This window comes from Tachysurus vachellii, chromosome 7 (genome assembly GCF_030014155.1).
Source record: "Tachysurus vachellii isolate PV-2020 chromosome 7, HZAU_Pvac_v1, whole genome shotgun sequence".
Lineage (NCBI taxonomy): Eukaryota > Metazoa > Chordata > Actinopteri > Siluriformes > Bagridae > Tachysurus > Tachysurus vachellii.
In genome coordinates, this window is record NC_083466.1 from 18,227,647 (window position 1) to 18,249,163 (window position 21,517).

Sequence of the window (21,517 nt, forward strand, 5' to 3'; positions counted from 1 at the left end):
CGTTTGCAGGTTTGCACAATTATTTACATTAACTCAGGGACCTGCTGCTATGAAACTGTGTTCATTATAGTATTAGTGCACGCAATATTGTTGAACATACAGTATTTACACTGGTTGGCGCTGTTTCTGTTTATTGTCTTTTGAAATGACAATAAAAGCTTCCTAACAGGATCCTCCAAATACTCTTCCATACTTTCTACAACACACAAAATTACGTGGTTTGAAACACCACTGCCGTGCAACTTGGCAATAATAGAAGCACACATTTCTGTGGACACTGAATCATCAGTACGATCAGCAATATCTTGGAGCGAGTTCACCACTGCAAAAGATGAATCACTAGGTCCATCAATAGGCAGAGCCAGCATTCCTACAGATGTGATGGCATGTTATAGAAAATCTATAAGGTGGTCCACAGCTTGAGGAGCACTTATCTTATTTGTCCTTTTTCTCCCAGCTGGCTGAGGTGACAGGATATGCAAGAGCAGGAGTAAAATAGACATAACTGTCCCATCCTGCAAAAAAAAAAAAAAAAAAAAAAAAAAAAAGCACTTAACCAATCCACTCTACAGAGTACACAGTCATACGACTCATCAAAATAAAACTCAGTTTTGAGATAAAGTTAACTTTTTTCAACATCAAATACATAGTGTTTCCCATCACACAAACATCAAAACAAAACAAAAATGGCTAATAATCGTATGGCAATCATCATTTATTAATGACCTAAAAACATTTGGGTCATTTTTATGGATAAAAATCAAAAGCCTTTTGGGGGTTCAACATTTTGAAAGGAAGACGTCTACCTGGGATGGCATGATACACTGCTTTTTCCAATACTGAACAATTTACCTTCTAAGCTATCTTCAGATGATCCCCTTGCTCCTCTTTGGCAGACTGCAAAAGCTGTTCCAGATATGGTGGTCGTCACAAGCGCAGATGCCTCGTTTATAAACTTTGGTTTGAATGATGGAAACCTTTCCAGAAGTTTAGCAGATATTTCAAAGAGAAGGCTGAAATCTTGAAGAATCTAAAACATTGAATGACACAAGAAAAGACCTGGGGTCTCATTTATAAAACTGTGCGTAGGATCCCTACTAAAAGTTTACGTGCACCCAAAAGCCAAAAATGGCGTACGCCAAAAAATATTCCGATTTATAAAACCGTGCGTACGCACACCTGTAAGCAATTTTCCCGCAGATGTGCGTACGTGAACCAGCCTCATATCCCGCCCTGTACACACAGATTACACGCTCCACAACTGCGCGGGCACGAGAGTGGACCTTGTTATAATGAGTTTCCTCTACGGGTTTAAAAATGGGGTGAGGAGCCAGCGACTCAGGGGGTAGCCACTGTTGCCTGCAGGTTACAATTATATTAAAAGCAACATTGCTATAATAATATTAAAAACAAAATTGTTAGTTTCTACTTTTTAATATTGTTAAACTCACCAAGAAGCCAGCCATCATGTACTGCGCCTGCATTTAGTCTGTTCCCTACACTGCTAGGAGTCATGTGTTGAACCAGGCCAGCGTGCCACAATGTTTGTGAGGGTCATGTTGGAGTCACATATGATTTGCATATTAATAAAATGCACATGCTTTCTATTAATATAAGCAAATTCATTTTCAGATGGTGCCCTTAGAGCAACATGACTGCAGTCAATTGTGCCGATTACATTTGGGAAACCAGACATTGCTGCAAATTGCATTTTAATTTCGGCCTGTTCTCGCACAGTGTAGGGGAACCTGATGTATCAACTACCCATATTAAGTATACCATTCAAAATAACATATTATGGCACTCAGGGAATGCTGTGATATACCAGACCTATAGGGTGAGATGATAGATTCCAATAGAATTATTCATATACAAAAAGGTCTTAGAGACAAAGTCGAGGATTACTTATAGTTTTTTAATATAAATAATTTACCTGTCTGCTGTAAGAAATTACAGAAATTGCACCCAAATTCCACTCCAAGATACACATCTAAAAGAGCTCATTCCTAAAAAGGTTTAAGTATCATAAGGTAATACGTTTAGGGCTCTAAACGTATAAACTTGATTCAATTATAAATATGGGAACACGGCAGCAGGACATTAAGCATCACCATGAACAAAGGGTCTACGTGACCGCGATTACCATTTAAAGTGACCACTTGGTTGATAACAATTGTAACAATACCAAGACAAGGTGTACGTGACCATGATTAACATTTAAAGACAATCAGCTAGACAACAAGGTGTAGCCCAGCCATTTGGGAGACAGTCAATTCTTACACTCAACACACATTCAAAGCGGAACTTCATTTAAATTACCAAAAGGGAAAACTGTATATAATGCTTGAGCAGGATTTGCTCTGGGTTCTTGTTGACTCCGATGAACCCAAAGTACGTCAGGTATTTTGTCACTGCTATGCTGGAATAAACTTCTTGTTCTTCATTAAGATCTTCACCATCATCGTCTTATTTTTACACTACGCATTTTTTATTTCTTACATTGGCGAGCCACCCAGCGAGGATTCCAAAAAAAAAAAAAAAAAAAAAAAAAAAGTGGGGAAAGGTAAGAAAAGCGGAATTTTCTTCTTTTACGCTGTTTTTGATTCAGGGAACCCCCTCGTTTAAAAAAAACCTAGAAAAGAAATGTTTTAGTGTAGAATAGAACATAGAGTAGAGTTTACTGATCATAAGCAGGAGGAGTTATTATTATTGTTAAGCCTATTCTGTACATTTCTGTTTAAGATTCTAAAGAAACTGAATTAACCCAACGCAGTGTGGTGACAGAGTTGTGTGTGAATTGTTGTTTCTAAAGTAACTGAAGCAAAGTGCTTAAGCTGATAGGTTTCTAAAGGAACTGAAACTTGTTGTGTGGTTGTTATAATTCTGTTAAGATTCTAAAGTAACTGAATCAGCCCGACGCAGTGTGGCAGTTGAATTATAGCTAAAAGTGTTTCTAAAGTAAGTGAAACAGTGATAGTGTAAAGAGCCCGACGCACTGCGGCTCTGTAGAGTTTAAAGCAATAACCCGAGGTAGTGTGGTGTTGTCTGACAGACTGTAACAGTGTTTTAAACTTACGTTTTAAGTCCATGTGCTGTGGTTAAGTAAACGGTTAGGTTTTAACGCAAAGAAACCCGACGTACTGTGGTTTTGTCCGACGTACTGTGACAGTGTTAAACTAACGTTTTAAGTCCAAAAGTGCTGTGGCTAAGACTGTTTTAAAATATAACAAATAAAACCCGACGTACTGTGGTTTTGTCCAACGTACTGTGACAGTGTTAAACTAGACAACCTGTAGTCACAGAAATTGTGTATAGTTGTAAGACTAAAATTTAAGGAAAGCTGTGAGTTTGTAAAAATGGAACAGCTGATTGTTAAGTACATCGCTAAACACGGTTCTCAGGGAATGTTTGATGGAATAGAGAACATTGTTGATAAACCGTATGAGTGGGCTATTTCTAAGTTTGAAAATGACCCTAAAATGCCCAAGAACAAAAAAGGACAGATTGCCAATGCACTGCAGGCAGTTCTTGCATCGTACAAAGTCACTAGAAAGACTTTAAATGCATTAAAGGCTGAAAATGAGCAACTGCAATCTAGACTAGATGAAGGGATTATCTCTAAAAGAGATTACCAGATTAATGGAATACTCTGGAAAGAAGAAAAGATTAGGATGCAGAATGAAATTGCACACCTTAAAACTAACAACAGCATGCTTAGTTCATCTGTGGAAACATTGTTCAAAGATTTAGAGGAAGCAAAGTCTGCTTGTCAATTCCTGTTAAAAAATAGCACAACTGAAACTAGCATCAGTAAGACATCTGTATGTGGCATGTGGAGTAATCAGGTTCCTGAAATGTTAGACAGTGATGAGAACTCAGAAAGAGATTTTCATTCAGTCAGGGGTCAATACTCTAACTGTACAGTTAAGTTCCCCATGGCTCCAGTTCACTTGACTACAACTATTTGTGCTAATGAAGGAGCGGAGGAATCAATGACCTCTACTATGGTCAGAGGGTTTAAACCCAATGAGCTAGAAACTGTGATTAAAAGTATTGGTAAATTTGATCCTGCCAAACAAGATCTATTAGATTTTCTAAAGGTTTTCGAGCTATATGCTGACATTTACAAATTTACAGATGGTGATGCATGTGTGTTGTTAATTGTGTGTTTGCCTGACACTTTGTCTGGAGTGTTAAATCAGAAAGTCAAAACTAGAACTGCCAATAAGTTAGAGAGGAAACAGGCACTGCTTGGAGTCCTAGGTGTAATGTCAGTTGACTGGGATAAAATATCGGATGTGCACATGAGGAAAGGGGAGCACCCCATGGCATTTTCAGAGCGATTATTGGAGACATTTAAAACTTTCAGTGGCAATCCTGACATCACACCGAATGATGTCAGTTTTAAATCTGCTTTGATTAACAAATGTGATTCACTCACCCGTTCTGCTGTGTCAATGTTTGTAACCCATCTCTCTGATTATAGCGACATCATTGCTAAAATGACACAGTTTTTCAACAACAATGCTAACGCAAAGAGATCCCATCCTGTGTCAGCAGTAGGTGTCAAAAATCTCAATAAGAATAGAGCCAGCCAGGTTTCCTGGAAAAACGAGAACTACACTACTGAAGATAGAAAGGAAAGACTACCCTCTCGTAACCCTGATAACCCCCTGGTGTGTTATTCATGTGGCAAGGAGGGACATATTTCAAGGGAATGCAAATTTTCCCTTAAGAAAACAGGCCGCAAAACAGATTTACACCAGTTACAGGCTACAGTAAACAGACTGAGAAAGGAGCTCAAAAATCTGTGTAACTCGTTGCCTGCTGTTTTTCACCAAGTCACTCAACAAATTTGGCAAAGTCAGAAAAACAAAATTCATTCTGGTCAGAATGTGCACCATCACAAATTTGAAAGTAGTGATGACGTTGTGGTAAAGAATTACCAAAATGAGGGCCCATGGTCTGCTCACTGTGAGAGACCAGGCAGAGTTTCACATCATAAGCTCTGCCACAAAACTAAAAACCAACCACCTGGTAAGAGATCATTCCACATAGATCCATTAATATCATAAAAATCTGATGGCAGTCATAAGGTCCATGTAAATAGTCGTTTATGCTGTATGTGTTTGTAATGTTTTTGTGTGCTGTGTTAAAAAAAAGGGGGGGGGGGTGTAAATTCATTATGTTTTCAAGTGTTTTTCAGGTCAAAAAGAAATAAAGATATGGGGGTGGCAGATGGACTAGGATGGTGGGGATGGCAGATGGACTAGGATGGCAGCTCTCGTGACAGCATTAAAGATACAAGAGTGCCCAACACTGTCCCAAAGTGCTTATCTACAATGAATCCATGTTCCGGTCTTGGTGAACCTTACAGCATGATCTCCAGACCCAGATGAACAGTGTAACAGGAATGTATAAGGTCTTTTTGACAACAGCGTTCCTAAGGTATCACAGTGCTGTTGCAACCAGTTCATCACCACCTCAGAGAACATCTTCAAGTAAATAATCCCAAGGATTTGTAAGGATTGGAAAAATTGTTTGAAAGGATTCTAAGCATGGACAATTTGGGAATATTACAGAAGAATGTATTAAAGAATGGACTTTAAGGACTTTTAGGTTTATCACACAGTTACCATCAGGAGAATGGCGAGGATTGGACATAGAACGCTGTGACAAAACTACATTGGTTTTATTTGCGAGTTTGATGCCTTGGAAAAACAACCATTATCTGGGGCACCCCAAACTAATTATGAGACTTGTGAAATCAATCTAACGCATGTCCACAATAATTTTACAAGAGTTATAGTTTCAAACAGGAAAACATGTGTCACCACAACTCTCAATCACTTTTCTGTCTTTGTTAATGATAACCAGACACTTTGTCAGATTAACGATACCTCATTTTGTATAACACCAGATACAGCTTGGTCAATAGGAAAGTATTACTTCCCATATGTGAATATTACCCAACAAACACTATCACTGAATCCAGAGGAACAACTAGGTTTTGTGGAAGATATCCCCGAATTTGATTTTGAGTTACCAAGTTGGATAATATGCTAATGTCACTAATGCAGAGAAAAGACGACCATATTGTTAAAGCTCAACAAGGTCTTGTGGGAAAAGATAATGTTTTGACTAAACAAATGCATGGTGGTGATTTGGTTATTGCCTATTCTGATCTGATTTGGGATGTAACTTTCAAAACTGCTGTGTGTGTATGCATCTTTCTCATTCTTTGTCAATGCATGATGTTAGGTTGTATGTGTACCATATTGAAACAACAGATTGCAGATAATTCAATGATCAATGTGGGACGTTCCCGTTGGCTGTGATGGTTTCTGAATGTCTCTGCTCCAAACCCAAGTAATATTTTACATAGAACCAAATTTTAAGAAGAAAACCTGTGATAAGTTTGCCTTATGGAATGGAGCTAAAACCAGTGTGCGTGAGGTGAAGTTTCTATGACGGGTAAGATTCTCTGGAGGCCGAAGGGGAACAACCTAAGGCAGGGCTTCACCGACACTGGGCACCTGCCCAAAATGGGAGGTGTGATCTGTATTAAGGAAGTGATGTGATGCTTCAGGGCCAAAAGCATCAAAGGGGGGACTGTAAGAAATTACAGAAATTGCACCCAAATTCCACTCCAAGATACACATCTAAAAGAGCTCATTCCTAAAAAGGTTTAAGTATCATAAGGTAATACGTTTAGGGCTCTAAACGTATAAACTTGATTCAATTATAAATATGGGAACACGGCAGCAGGACATTAAGCATCACCATGAACAAAGGGTCTACGTGACCGCGATTACCATTTAAAGTGACCACTTGGTTGATAACAATTGTAACAATACCAAGACAAGGTGTACGTGACCATGATTAACATTTAAAGACAATCAGCTAGACAACAAGGTGTAGCCCAGCCATTTGGGAGACAGTCAATTCTTACACTCAACACACATTCAAAGTGGAACTTCATTTAAATTACCAAAAGGGAAAACTGTATATAATGCTTGAGCAGGATTTGCTCTGGGTTCTTGTTGACTCCGATGAACCCAAAGTACGTCAGGTATTTTGTCACTGCTATGCTGGAATAAACTTCTTGTTCTTCATTAAGATCTTCACCATCATCGTCTTATTTTTACACTACGCATTTTTTATTTCTTACACTGCCAATTCCCGCTGGAAACAGCCGGTTGCCAAGAACCCCAGAGTGGTGAGGACTTGTATTTGGACTGGGATGGCATGGTTCCGGCGTGTTGCCCTCTCTAATACTGGACCCAATTCAGCACATAGATCCAAGAGCACAGCTCTAGGGGATCTAAATCGGCTTATTAGCCAGTCATCATCATGGTCACTGAAAACTCGTTCTCTCCTTATTCTGCCATTGGCGTAATCCTCCAACAGTGCCATCATTAAGCATTACATACCTGGGTCACCGGAGGATTTATATGTTTCTAGCAATTAGACTGATCGTTAACCCCTTGACAAAAATCACAGAATTAATTTGTGGGCGAAAATTTAAGACAAAAATGTTATAGTGAACACATGCTTCTTCATGACGGTTTTGTAATGAACACCGTAATAGTTAGGACTGATGATGAGTAGCGATTGTGCTTCATGACTGTATTTGCAGACTTTGACATTTTATGATAGAGGTACATTAAAAAGGTGTTTTAGATAAAAACTGTTTTTAAAAACCGTTTTTGCTTGGATTTTTTGATATGTGTTAGGTCCATATGTGTTTGTGTTGTGTCGTGAATTTGAAAACGAACTGCTACCTCCCCGGTCAGTTCTAGCCACTTAAAAGAAATAAGGGGAGAAATCAGGTCAGTTGGAAAAGCTACTCAGTGTGACGTCAGAGTGACTGAGCTCATTACTATTCATGAGCTCTCCCACTTGAGACCGCGCCCCCAGAATTCGTGTAGCTCAGTGAGTTTCCTATACAGCAAGGATGGCTGAACGTCAACGGGCTTGTGAAGAAGCCATTCTGCCACAATTCAAGGTGATTGTAAACAAATTTCCTCTAGCCTAGGCTACTTATTGCACTGGCTGAATGAATATTCATGCTCTCATATCCTAGCGGTTAGCCAATCGGAGCCAAGCAGCATAGCTCATTTGAATATTCATGAGAACTGGTGCAAATCGAGCTGAGTCTTCCTGCAGGCTTTCTATACCATACTAGAATGGCTTGAAACAAGGTAACCAAGGCATTATTTCCACAAAAAAAATTAGAGTCCATGGTAAACTGCTTGGTGTTCTGGTGTTCTGCAGTTCTCTAATAAAAGGGTATTTTATGCTATTCTGTATCACATGTAGTCGCGTCATCTCCTCCTGCGCTCCCGTTGTGGACAATGTGACTGTAAGGCAGCGCTGATTATTATGTTGGCTTTGTAGAAGCCAACATTCTGTTTTCCTATTTAAGCTTAGACAAAAAATTATAAAATTTAATGCGGCCTAGGGCTTTCGAGCCACATGCACCAAATTTGCATGTGTTGTAGACCCTGGTCTGAAGTTTGTTACTTCCGGTACCAGGTCTCAAAATGGCCCTTTTTCCCCCCATAGACTCCCATTATAAACTTTGGATGTTTATAATTCGGCACGCTTTCGAGCTATCTACACCAAACTCGGCCAGCTCCTTTAGGGTGATACTCTGAACAAACTTTTATATTGGTGTACTGACCGGCCTTTCGGTTGTGCCGCAGCCCCGCCCCAAAAATATGCAAAATCAAAATACTTTTTACAACATGGACATGTGACATATCAAAACACTCAGAACACTGAAGGGAACTTCCTCACGTGTATTCTGATGACGTCACGTGAAAATAAAAAATTTTACACAACATGGGCATGTGACAGTGTTATTTGTGCCGATTGTCTTAGGATATATACAGCTAGTAAAATCCAAACGTAATTCAAAATGTATTAAAAAAAAAAAACTAGATTTGTCGCGACAAACTTTGAAGTTGGCTTTGACGAGGCAAGTATTCGCAAACTGTTGGATTTAATCTTGGATATAACGTTTGAAATGGAGTGAAAATTAAATGTCATTAATTCTTATAATCGTTCTTCTCACATTTATTTTCTACAATCTAACCTCAGTTCACGACCTCACCATCTGTCGCGCCAATTCCCTTTGTCTCCAGAATGTGCGTACGCACGTCTCAAAGTTTGCATAAAGGTCAAGTTTTTTTTTTTTTAATAGATCACAACCTTTGCGTGGGAACTGGCGCACGTACGTTTCCAGCCCCGTTCTGTGTTCCGTACGCACGCTTCATAAATGAGACCCCAGAACATGATCTAAGTGATAGTTCACCCAAAATGAAATTTGTCATCACGACGAGGTCAATATTATTCTGAACACACAAGATCATTTCAAATACTCTTCTCTGAACAAGACCAATATATTCCAAGTCTTTAAAAGTGACAATCGCATAATGCGTTTCATTAATCCATGGATTAAAAATTCAGAAAACTAGTTTGTGTTCAGTTTCTATAAAATGTTGAACAGCATTGCACCAGCATGTAAACAGGTTCCTTCTAGTTAGCAATTACACAACAAATTTAAGGTAACACTTTACAATAAGGTTGTATTGGTTAACTTTAGTACATTAGTTAAATAAGTTTTTCAGCATTCATTAATATTTAATGTTATTTAATAATACAATTGTTCGTGTTACTTCATTGTGTATTAATGTTAACACTCACAACTTTCAATTTTAAAAATGTATTAGTAAATGTTGAAAAGTAAAAAGAACTTAGAAAATGAATAAATGCTATCAACGTATTGCTCATTGTTAGCTCCCGTTAACAAATGCAAGCTTATTGTGAGACAAGTTATATTTCCACCATAAACCTATAAAATGCAAACCTTAGAGTCTTTAAATCTCCAGCTGCTGTTTTCCTGCTCAATGAGAAAATGGTGGCTGTAAATGCTGCACTGCTCAAGCTGATACGCGCCTTGACCAGCCTTCCTTATCCTTACTTGATTTGGCGCCTTAACACTTATTAATACAGATTCACTTAGCAGTTTCTATAAAACTTTCAAATGGAGTACAGCGATGTTCATTCATTCATTCATTCATTTTCTACCGCTTATCTGAACTACCTCGGGTCACGGGGAGCCTGTGCCTATCTCAGGCGTCATCGGGCATCAAGGCAGGATACACCCTGGACGGAGTGCCAACCCATCGCAGGTACAGCGATGTATGGTGGTTAAATATACTAATTAATGTTATATAATGTTTTACTGACTCCTATATAGCAATGACACAAACGATAACAAGTAATTCGTTATAATTTGGTAGCTACATCTACAATAATAGTACATATATAGTTATGCATGTAAATGCTTCCCTGCTCAAAAAGACTGCGCTGTTGTGCGTGCGTGACAATGCTTCCCTTTGCTCATTTAGGCGCTATATTTCCCTACCGAAAGTTACGGTGGCCGGGAAGTGCAAAACAAATTAACAAAACCCAAACCAAATTAACAAAACCGAAAACACATTAACAAGTCAGACAACCCGGAAGCGGTTGGTATAATTTGTTAATGGAAACTTACCATCATCGGACGAGACACCTTTCATTCACCTTTATATCTTTAATGACAGTCGTCTTGTCCAATGATCGGTAAGTTTCCATTCACAAACTATACCTACCGCTTCCGGGTTGTCTGAATCGGTGCATGAAACACATTAACAAATCAGAAAACAAATTAACAAATCAGAAAACACAACGACATTTCAGACAAGCCGGAAGCGGTTGGTATAGTTTGTGATTGGACAAGACACCTGTCACTCAAAGTATACATGAGGTTCAACAGTCTGCCACAGGGAAAAGTTGGAATGGATGAATGGAATGGATTACTGTGGATTAATTCTGTTATTTTCTTGAACGGAGAACTTTACACATTGCACATAAGATTCCATACCTGTATATCTTGAGTGACAGGTGTCTTGTCCAATGATCGGTAAGTTTCCATTCAAAAACGATACACTACCGTTTCTGGGTTGTCTGACTTGTCGTTGTGTTTTCGAATTTGTTAATTTGGTTTGGGTTTTGTTAGTGTTTTCGGTTTTGTTAATTTGTTTTGCACTTCCCGGCCACCGTAGAAAGTATATAAAATGCAAACTTTTTAGCGCCTTTACTCGCCAGCTGCTGTTTCTCACACTCAGAAGCGAGAGTTTGCTTGTTTTGGTGGTTTAATATAAATTATACATTAAAGTTCAAACCTTAAAAAAAAAACCATCAGGAACCCACATAACATTTTATATAGTTTTAAACAGCAGAAACCAGATTGATATAATGATTGACTGAGTTATAGTTAGCAATTACACAAGCAATGACAAGTAATCTGTTAAAATTTGTCACCATATACGATATAATATTACCAACTGTGCATATATAGTTATATTTCCATACCAAATGTCTATAATGGGTTAACTTTTTAGCGTCTTTTAATCACCACTTGCTGTTTCTCTGAGGGAAATGGCACACTTGTGCCTGACGACGCTGTTTGGCGTTTTAGTATGGGTTAATGTATTTTTAACATCGGAAATCATCATGAACCCACTCATATCCATAAAACAGAAAATGGCGCCTAGAAAATTCTAATTAGATCGCTGCATAAATACCCGGATGTTGGAAATAACACTGACAGGTGTTGGTTACCTGTAACTATGTTCTTTTACACTGTCACAATCCAGCTGCTAACACTTAGTGTTAATTTATCAAGATTTAACACTACAGTTTCAACACTTTACTCTGAAATGCCTTAACACTGGGAATTTAACACTCATGAATTTGCTGTGTACAATTCTAAACTTAACAGGTTGCCAGTGATTACAAACTGCTGCTACTTACATACAAGGCTCTTAACAGTGTAGCTCCCATGTATCTAACTAGTCTAACACGCTACAATCCTTCACGCTCTCTGAGATCACAAAACTCAGGACTTTTGGTAGTGCCCAGAATATCTAAGTCTAAAGGCGGTAGAGCGTTTTCGTATTTAGCTCCCAAACATTGGAATAGTTTGTCAATTGCAAAAAGCGCTATACAAATTGGTTTGAATTGGTTCACAATCACTGCATTTTATGTTTATTTGCATTTTTAATCACATAAAGAACATCAATTCAATACAATCAACATTAATCACAAGTATTGCAAACATTCACACTGATAATAGCTGTAGTTTTGCACAAACACATGTTTTTAAGTATGCAATGAAAATGCATAGACTATAAAAGGTATTAAAAATGTAATATACTTACTATTTCATGCATCCCACATCATTTGAAACAAGCCAGTGAAAAGTTGCATTTTCACTGCCAAATGGCACGACCATCTTTCCCTGCATGCTCCAGGGCGGTCGTGTGGTTCAGCAACTCCAGTGGAGGTATAGGGAATACCATCCTTTTTTCCCCCTGTACTGGCGAGCTTCTTTGGTCACCACCAGTATGGCCTGCTGGCGATTTTCAGGGGCATCTGGGTTGGCAACACAGACTGAAGTCGCCATCCTCAGTTGTACCCTACTGAAATACACTTTTAACACATTAACAACTATTGCGGACTTTTTTCTTATAGGCCTCTATGAACAGTGTCTGTTTATTGAAAAAATGCCATTTAATTCGTGTAAATTCATTATGTACAGTATAGTGTTCTTAAAGAAACTAATCTTAGGAGGCATTTGAATGGTAAAGTCATAAATATAACAAGCAAACAATAAATAAAAGTTGTGTGCAAGGTCACACGTTTGTTTTAATAGTAATAATAACAAACAATAACAATAAGAACAGAACAATAATAAAGCAAAACCGAACGGTTTTCCAAGCAAACATAATAAGATTGATAACAGAAAATCTTACATTGTGCAGAAACTCGTACACTAAACCTTTAAAATGGCAAACGGTAAAATGCAATTTCTCCCAAATAAACCAAATATCAAATAGAAGATTGCGGTATGAGAAATAAAATGTAGCACTGATTTGTTCTATGTGCAGATTTGATAGGTAGTCACATTTTTTTGTATAGCATGTTGAATCTTACTATAGACTCTCAAAAGAATGATTAGCAGAGTGACCATATACTTTGGACAAATTAAGTATTTGTGTAGAAAATAGTCATCCATGGGACTTGATATGTAATAAATATAGTTGTCTTTTTTGCAGCACGTTTAAAAAAAAAAAAGTGTTCCAGTCCTTTTGATGGGGACATCAGTTATAGTCTCCTGAAATACACTTTTAATGCATTAACCACAGTGTTAGTCTGGTAATAATGAACTTTAATGCTAAATGTTTTCTTATTAAATGTCACCCAGAAATTAAGAGGCATGTCGAAGGCCAAATTTGAATGGACAGTTTAAGCCAAAGTATAAAAGCTGTGGTGGTGAAAAGCCCTTTTTAATGACAATGTTTATGTAGCAGCTTTTTATTAATTTTAAGTAAGTTTTGACGGTGTGGAATGCTAAGTGAACATTATACAATGTATTAATCTATGGACTGTCTGTATTTACAGAGGTCATTGATGACATGTGGGCAAGTCAGCGGCGACATCTGGAGTGCATCCAGGATCCACCGGACATGAGCACGTACAGAGTAGCACGTAGCACGACCATCAACGACGTGGACGTGCCGTATTACAAATGTTTGCGTGGAAGCAACAGCCTTTAAGGATTCCACAAATATGATTCCAGCTACACAAATGTAGTCTGTATACTTTTAACAAAAGGAAATTCTTCATTCTAATACACTTTATCGTGACCTTCAGGTCCCCACTGTGCAGCTCGGCTCTTTCAGGTTTACCTGATAAGCGGCATTGCACGGTGGAACGCGTACAGGAGCTCGGATGCAGTGTTTGGTGGCAAAGGACGGCACCACAGGGTATACTCCGCACTGCTGATAGACCGCCTCAACACCCGGTGTCAGCAGCTGTTCAGAGAAACCGTGGAGGAGAAATTCCGGGCCCCTGCAGACGTGAATTCCGAGGAGCTGCTCGGGTTGGAGTACCTCTTCAGCCAGAGCTCGAGCGAATCGGGGCCCTTCACTCTCCAGGACATCGTCAACAACGGACCTGGTCCCAAGGAAGAGGTGGTTCAGTCTGGACACCCCGATACAGGCGAGGCCGATAAGGCGTACCACAGCGACGTGGAGATGCGAGACGGCGTTCTGGATGTCGCCCCGTCCTGCATCACTCTCACGGCCGATGACACCGCCACTGTAAACCCACCGGCATTTGTGAGTAGAATAGTTTCTGTTAGAATGAAACAGTACGCCAATTGCTATAAAATTTACTAAACAACAACAAGACAACATACACATTTGAACCTCCTGTATTCTGAATTGTATTTTTTATAGGAGGATGCCTGCAGTCCTAACCCTCTTCCTGGCTTTCAAAAACTAGAAACTGTCTGCTCCTTGCTGGTGGAGATCTGCCTTGCAGAAAACAAGCTTTCACTTACCACTGAGCAGAGGTGCAAAATCCTTGAGGCCTGGAATGCAGTGGAGGAACATGATAAGCAGCCACAGAAGTTTAATCAGCTGTACAGGACCCACTGGGGTAACACCCTCTACTGTCGTACGAAAAGGGTTGATCTTGTTGCTGCCACCGTCATCCAGAGGGTCGAGATGGCTAAGCGTTACACGCCCGCTTAACATGACATTGGTTCTCAGCACAACAGGCTGATGTACGTACTGGTGAAACTGCTGTGGTTGCTGACTCAATCATCAACAGCCCGGAGAAGAGCGAGACCTTGAAGTCGTACGAGAGAATTCAACACCCGGATTTTGGTGGATGATCCAGTCCTGTGTAAAGCAGGTGTTCCTCTTCCAAAAATAAACATCAAGACAGTGCGGGACTTCATCCGTCATCAAGAGAGGCTCCTTAACCTCCATGCTACAAAATGGTCATTTACCATCTCAAAGACCACCTCGGTCTCTTCCACAGAGCTACCTCCAGCACCACACCAGCCAGCAGTGCTCCCTCCGCCAGACTACCCCCTCATGCAATATGTGCCCACACCTAGCACGGCAGGGTCGAAGCTGTTGAAAGAGAGGAACGACATAACTATGCTAATCTCCCGCTCTAATCCACCTTCGCTCCTGCCGCCGTTGGCGAGAAAAACCCTGGCCTCTCGTAGAATCACTATACCTGCGCCTTCCGTCTCTTCATCCAAAGCCATCCCTGCTATTTCGGGCCCCTCCACACATCATATAATGCTCTTCAGTCAGGTACCAGTTCGCATTACTGGTCCAGCCTCATTGCTTTCAGACGTGCATATCACACAGCACTGGCACATCTGTGAGCTGGGCAAGATCTACATACTATAACCGTAAGAGGAAACAACTATCAGAATTAGGAGTTAAACTGTCAAGGGTGCAAAATCTCCCAGTTTGTACACTCTGTGGCCAACCAGTCCAGGGACATGAGAAAAAATAAATAAATAAAAAATTCTGCCCTACAAAAATGATGTCCCGTTCCTAAGGACTGGAAAACAGGGTGTTTGAAAGTTATGGAGTTTCTCGACTCTAGACCACATGGCAGCTGAAGAACTGTAGAGAATGTTTTAAAATGCTTTTTTTGTGTGTTTGTACACATTTTCCCCAGTTAGTGCACTATGTTTATTAAAGTTATGTGGAGAAACAAAGTGACCAGTATTCTGCTGTACACCATATATAGTATTTTTTTTGGTAAACTATACTTACAATTAGACAGTACATTTGTCTCATTTTTTGATGTATTCTTTATCATGTTCAATGATGCAGTAATTTTAACCGTTGCCCAATAAATCTATTTTACTGAATATAATCAACATTAGAAAAAAAAATTTTTTTTTAAACACACAGATACTGTATAGACTGGGCAGGCACTAAATTCCAGGGGTTTCGTTACCACGACGTGAAGTAGCCGTGTTTCCGGAGGTCTTGGGAAAATGCCTTCTTTCAAAAAAAAAAAAAAAAAGCGCATACTACAAAGGACAAAACAGTCATACAGGTTGATTTATTTTAGAAAACAAATAAACAATAAAAACTATGGTTTTGGTTAGAGTTAGGTTATCAAATAGACCACGCCTACCTGATGACGCAATATCTGTTACGCTGTTCTGAAATCCCTGGAAATAAGTGCCTGCCATATAGACTGCTGGTGAAGCCTGATATCCCCCGGCTGGGCCAAATAAAAGGCCAGCCATTATCATGGACACTGGAGACTTTCACAAAATAATCTAGTTCAATCATATCAGATCATGTTGAACTTATACAAATGTGGCATTAGCTGTCAAACATTAAGTGTTACATGTTGCTGACAAATCCTGGGACTAAATGGTTGCATTTCCACCAGGTTAACAGCTTTCTGCCCTGTGGTGTAGTGTCCTGATGACTCCTAATTGGTACTGCAATGGGGTGGTGGGAATCAAACAGCAGGTATTGATGTGCGTGGCTTTCGTGTATACTTCTAACTTCTCTTCAGTTCCTATGAGAAAGTATGCCAAAACAATCAATTCAAGGCAGAGTGCATTTAATAAGTTTATTCAGTCCAGGAAAGCCAACCTGTTGTCCCCGGGTAAACAAAGTTGTCCCCTGTTGCACTATGAAGGCCTGTACTTGTTGAATCTTGATCTATACCCAGGTCACACCTACAGAACATACACAAGAGATGTACATTGTACAGAGAGCTACAAAACATACACAAGTCCTGCAAACGCAACAGAATCGTTTCTAACTTTAGTACAGTGAATATCAGGGGAGAGCGCGAACGCAGTCCCCCACTACCAGAAATTATGCAGTCGAGATTCCCACATTTGGGGAATTCGCAGGGGTCAGCACAGCCGGAGTGCAATGGCTGAGCCTCGCCCTGGGTGAACCACCTTCTTGATCATGGTATCTCCCCTGCCAGGTAAGTATGAATTGCAGCTCCATCAGCTAGTGACTGCACCACCACACACAGCCTTTACCATTAGGGAGAGGAAGCCAGCTTTAATCATTACACAAACGTGCACCACTAAAACACCACAGTCTACACATGCTGCAAAAAGAACACTACATTTATTCCATCTAAAGCCGAATGTTGACCAATATTGTCTAAGCAAGCAGACAGTACGATACTTCCCATGATGCACTGCGGCTGAATATGGAACGAGATCCACAGTGTTCAGGAAAATGCGTTTATAAATCAATACATCTGCACTTTACACTAAAAAGAGTCGGTACAAAACAACTGACAACACTGTACTGTAATCAGTAGGAGACAAGAACAGTGAGTTTTATTAAGATAGTGTTAAAGCCCCGATACAGTTACCTCCCCCCTCCCCCCCTGTTTGAGGGTAAGGAGAAGAGTTAGATCGAAGATGTAAACAACAACAACATCCGATAACGTTTATTTATTGCACATAAATGAAGGATAAAGTGTGAAATCTTTGCACTTGTAATTCCAGGTGACTATAATCTGAATATTTGAACAAAGATTGTTAAACACGCACAAACAAGAGAAAACGTTTCTGTGTCCGACCGCTAATATGAACCCGGACACAATGTTCCCGATAAATAGTTCCGGATAAATAGTTCCGTGTGTCACAAGTTGGATGTCCACCTTAGAGAGAAATTGTGATTATAAGCGTGTAAAACGCGCGACTTTAAAGAACAGAGTAAGTTGTATAAAATCACACTGGCTTTAAATAAACCCCCTTAAATCCCCCTTTTCTGTGGTGAAGTGAGAATATAGAGAGATGACAAAGCCCTGAAATAAAGAGATCCAGAAATAATCCGGACACAGAAACACAAGTGTTGTATTCGAGTTAGACTAATGTAGCGTTATAACGTTTCTTTAACAGTACAGAGGGGGTGCACCGTTCCCGGAGGTACTGCAATACCGGGTCGATGCGTGGAGTGGACGGAGCAAGCCCCTATTCCATCTCCCTGTTCCAAAAATCAATTTAATATATGGTCCCCGGGTAGGGGACGTATCAGATATTAAACTGATAAGAACAGATACTACACTTGATCTTAGCCAAAAGGCCGAGAAGCGATACCTACAACTACACACAAGAAACGGTGTCATTCTACACAAGTGGAAACACGAGGACGGTAAATACCGTTTTCTCTTCATATCCGCGAATAACATCATTCAATACATGGCTAACATTTTGTTCATGCTAAAATCAGCAGAGGAAAATGTCTATGTAAGTAATCCTTAACACCTAAACACAAAGGAAACGATAATGAATTCAAAAAGCGACCAATCAGAGACGAGAATACAAACTCCTCCACACTACAAGATCACACTGGGTTAGAAAGTAGTTTTCAAAACAAACCATTAAATTGCTTTAAAATCATTCAGTTGTAACAACAAACATGGAAAACCAAATGTGGGGAATTTAAAGAGATGTTACAAATGTCCATGAATTATATAACAGTGCCTCTCAGTGGTCAAATGTGGTATTGCAGAAGAAAAAAAACGGCGTTAATTAATAACCTACTATATTCGGGGTTAAACTTTTTATACACGAGGCTTTCTCGGTGAAAACAAGATTAATTATGGCCAATAAATATAACACAGGCAACCTAAACACAATAAGAAGTCAGAATCACCAAACTGCATGTGAATTTTACCATAAACCGATTTATAGCAATTACATAAAAAACCTTTACTATTTGTGGTGCAAAGGATGAAAACATTTACCAATAAAATCACTGTAACGCCACTAAAACACGAACAACGTTGTCAGCAATCCTAAATGTAGTAAAAAGGAAAGTAAGGTGGTCTTTATAAATGCGCCACTAGGCCTCCATTTTCACACAGCACTTTAGAGGCCTGTTTAATTATATACAGCTCTGACTACCTTCATTACATTTACTCTGGACATACAGTGTTTCACAACATTTAACACATTAAGAAGATACTTATGTCTCCAAAATAAATAAATAAATGAAACTTACACAATGTCACGAATCGCCAGAAATCCAAAATCCTCTTATAATAAAATTATAAGTAAGAAAAACATTTCCAATCATAAAAACAAAAGTGTTTCACTGTTTCTCACTCTTACCGTTTACACGTATAAAGAAAAGAGCTTTAATTACTTTACTTATTAGTCCTGCTAAGCGAATTTTAGACAGAATGTAAGTCGTTCGCTGAAAATTGTAATCACCTGCTGCTACTGAACAATCAGCTCCACCTCAGCGCCCCCTAGAGGTCTAATTCAAAACAACGGGACGAAAAGTAAAGGCCTCATGATGACATGTCCATACTGTCTTTAAAATGACTGCAATAAATTAATACACAGGCTCAAAAACCCGGTCTTGATGTTCACACTGTCCTACGGACTTGTTAGTGAATTTTACTCATATAATTAGGTAAATTATACACTATGATGTGCAGGGCAGGCTGTAGTCCAGGGACAGGTTAGCAACCTGTTGGTTAACAAAGTAGTTCCTTATTTCAGTCTCTCTGTCCCCCTCCATCATATTCTGTGCCTGTTGGCCACAACAAATGAGGCATGGCCACCCCTTAAATCTTAATTCATCTCAATTAAATACGAACAATTTGCATTTGAGCTCTTATTATTTCTATTGGTTTCCTATAAATTGTACACCTTTCATAATAAACAATAGATTTGTACTTTTTGTTCAAAATTCATGGTAAACGATGTTTGACCATTCACTTGGCCCAGTACAGGGGTGTCAGGCCTCAGCTTCAGACTATACAGTCTCGGTTTAGTAATGAAGAAATATACTCCAGGTGTTAATTCTATTAAGTAAAATAGATTTATCGGAACAAAGCACAATAACGACAAAAAACAACACAGCACAACAGTTCAGCTGAACGTGGGGAAAACATCCCCTTAGCAAATGGTGTCATCCTCTTCTGTTCTTCTACTTCTCCTCTGTACCTGCACCGCTCAGCACGACCGTCATCCAGCGCCAAACACACGCAGAGTGAGAACCCGTTATGTAGTGTTGTGAATCAACTAAGTTGCTCCAAAGCTTCTTTCCTTTTACCTAGAGTTGTTCCGATTCCGAAACCATATCGGAGAGTACTGGAGTCAGTATCCTGAATCACCATGGTACACCTATAATAAGTGTTTATTTTCGGACTATTTTAGTCCAGCGGGTCGCCGCTGCTGTGGAGTAGCACAGGACCTGGGTGACTCGTCCATAGTGTGTGTGTGTGTGTGTGTGTGTGTGTGGCCTGCCAGTGAGCAAAGGACATACGACAGCTCTGTAAAAGAAAAAAGACAGATTCAGGTGAGAGACAAGGGACAGTCTATAATGACCTCCGTCTTGTTTTTTTGTTTTTGTTTTTTTTGTTCTTCTGAAAAGTGTTAAGCAAGCTAAAGTAAATTGTTGTATCAAATTTCTTACCTAGGCAATGGTCCCCTCCTTTTTTTATTTTATTTATTTCAAACCCACAATGGAGAATACAGCTTCTCTTCTGAAAGGAATTTGTCATTTAAAAAAGTTTAAGCCCAATAATAATAATAATAGTAATAATAATAATAATAAAGACATTTAAAATGACATGCCTCTGTGTGCCTATTGATCATATCCTTAGAATCTGTAAATGGTCTTTTTCATAATAAAGGAGGTGGAAAACAACAGGTAGAGTCCATAAGGGATGAGAGGGAATTGACTAGTGAAAGAAATGAAGAGACAGAGGGAGTGCAACATAGAGACCACCAAGCCAAAGCAGCAGAGACAGAAGAGAGCTGTTCAGACTTAGGGGATAAGGACACTGGTCCTAAACAGTTAAAGCTGTCTCAATACCCTCATACTTAGTTTGGCACACAAAAAAGAGCCTTTCATGAACAGTGGTTCAAAGGTTTCAGATGGCTAGAATACTCAGCTAGACAAAATACTGCTTTTTGCTTTCCTTGAAGGGTATTTGGCAAAAATGTCAGAAAGGATGCACTTGTTAATGATGGAGTTAATAACTGGCAAAAGGCACTTAGCAAGTTTCAAAAACAAGAAACAACACATTTACATAAGGACAGTGTGATTTGTTGGAACAGCTACAAAGCAAGCCTGTCAAAAGGAAATGTTGTAGAGCAGGTAGGGGCGGCAAGTACCACTGAAATTAGTGGAAAGAAGGCAGTACCTAGAGCGTATTATGGCAGTAACCTGCTTCTTGGGGAAGCAAGGCATAGCATTCAGAGGTCATGAAGAAACAGATGAGAGTCACAACAAAGGAAATTTCCTAGAGTGCATATCACTTTTGACCAAATTTGATCCCTTCTTGCAGAGATACACAACCCCTTCAAACACCATGTACTTCTCATCTGATAGCCAAAATGAGATGATAGATTGCTGTTCACAAGAACTAACAGAAAATATCATCAGTGAGATAAAGGGAGCAAATATGTATGCCACGATGGCTGATGAGGCCGGGGATGGAAAGACAGAACAGTTGGCACTCTGTGTTAGATACGTGTCTGTTGCAATTGAAAATCAGTTGGTAAAGAAAGGAATTGATCAGTTGAAATGTGTGGCACAGACCTACGATGGGGCAGCTGTCATGAGTGGGGATG

At 39.5% G+C, this 21,517-nt stretch overlaps 1 long non-coding RNA gene and 2 other non-coding genes across 3 annotated transcripts in view; all 3 read right to left on the reverse strand.

Annotated features, from left to right (window-relative positions):
* LOC132848766 (uncharacterized) overlaps positions 1-19,122 on the reverse strand; it is a 29,638-nt gene extending 10,516 nt beyond the window's left edge. Inside the window, exon 1 of the long non-coding RNA XR_009648765.1 lies at positions 18,930-19,122. This is a non-coding gene — a long non-coding RNA (uncharacterized LOC132848766). The remainder of the gene's footprint in view (positions 1-18,929) is intronic.
* On the reverse strand, positions 16,735-16,898 carry LOC132849307 (U1 spliceosomal RNA). Its single transcript, XR_009648853.1, has one exon. It is a non-coding gene; the product is annotated as a U1 spliceosomal RNA (small nuclear RNA).
* Positions 17,830-18,020, reverse strand: LOC132849343 (U2 spliceosomal RNA). The gene has a single exon (XR_009648886.1). It is a non-coding gene; the product is annotated as a U2 spliceosomal RNA (small nuclear RNA).
* Positions 19,123-21,517: the final 2,395 nt, after the last annotated feature.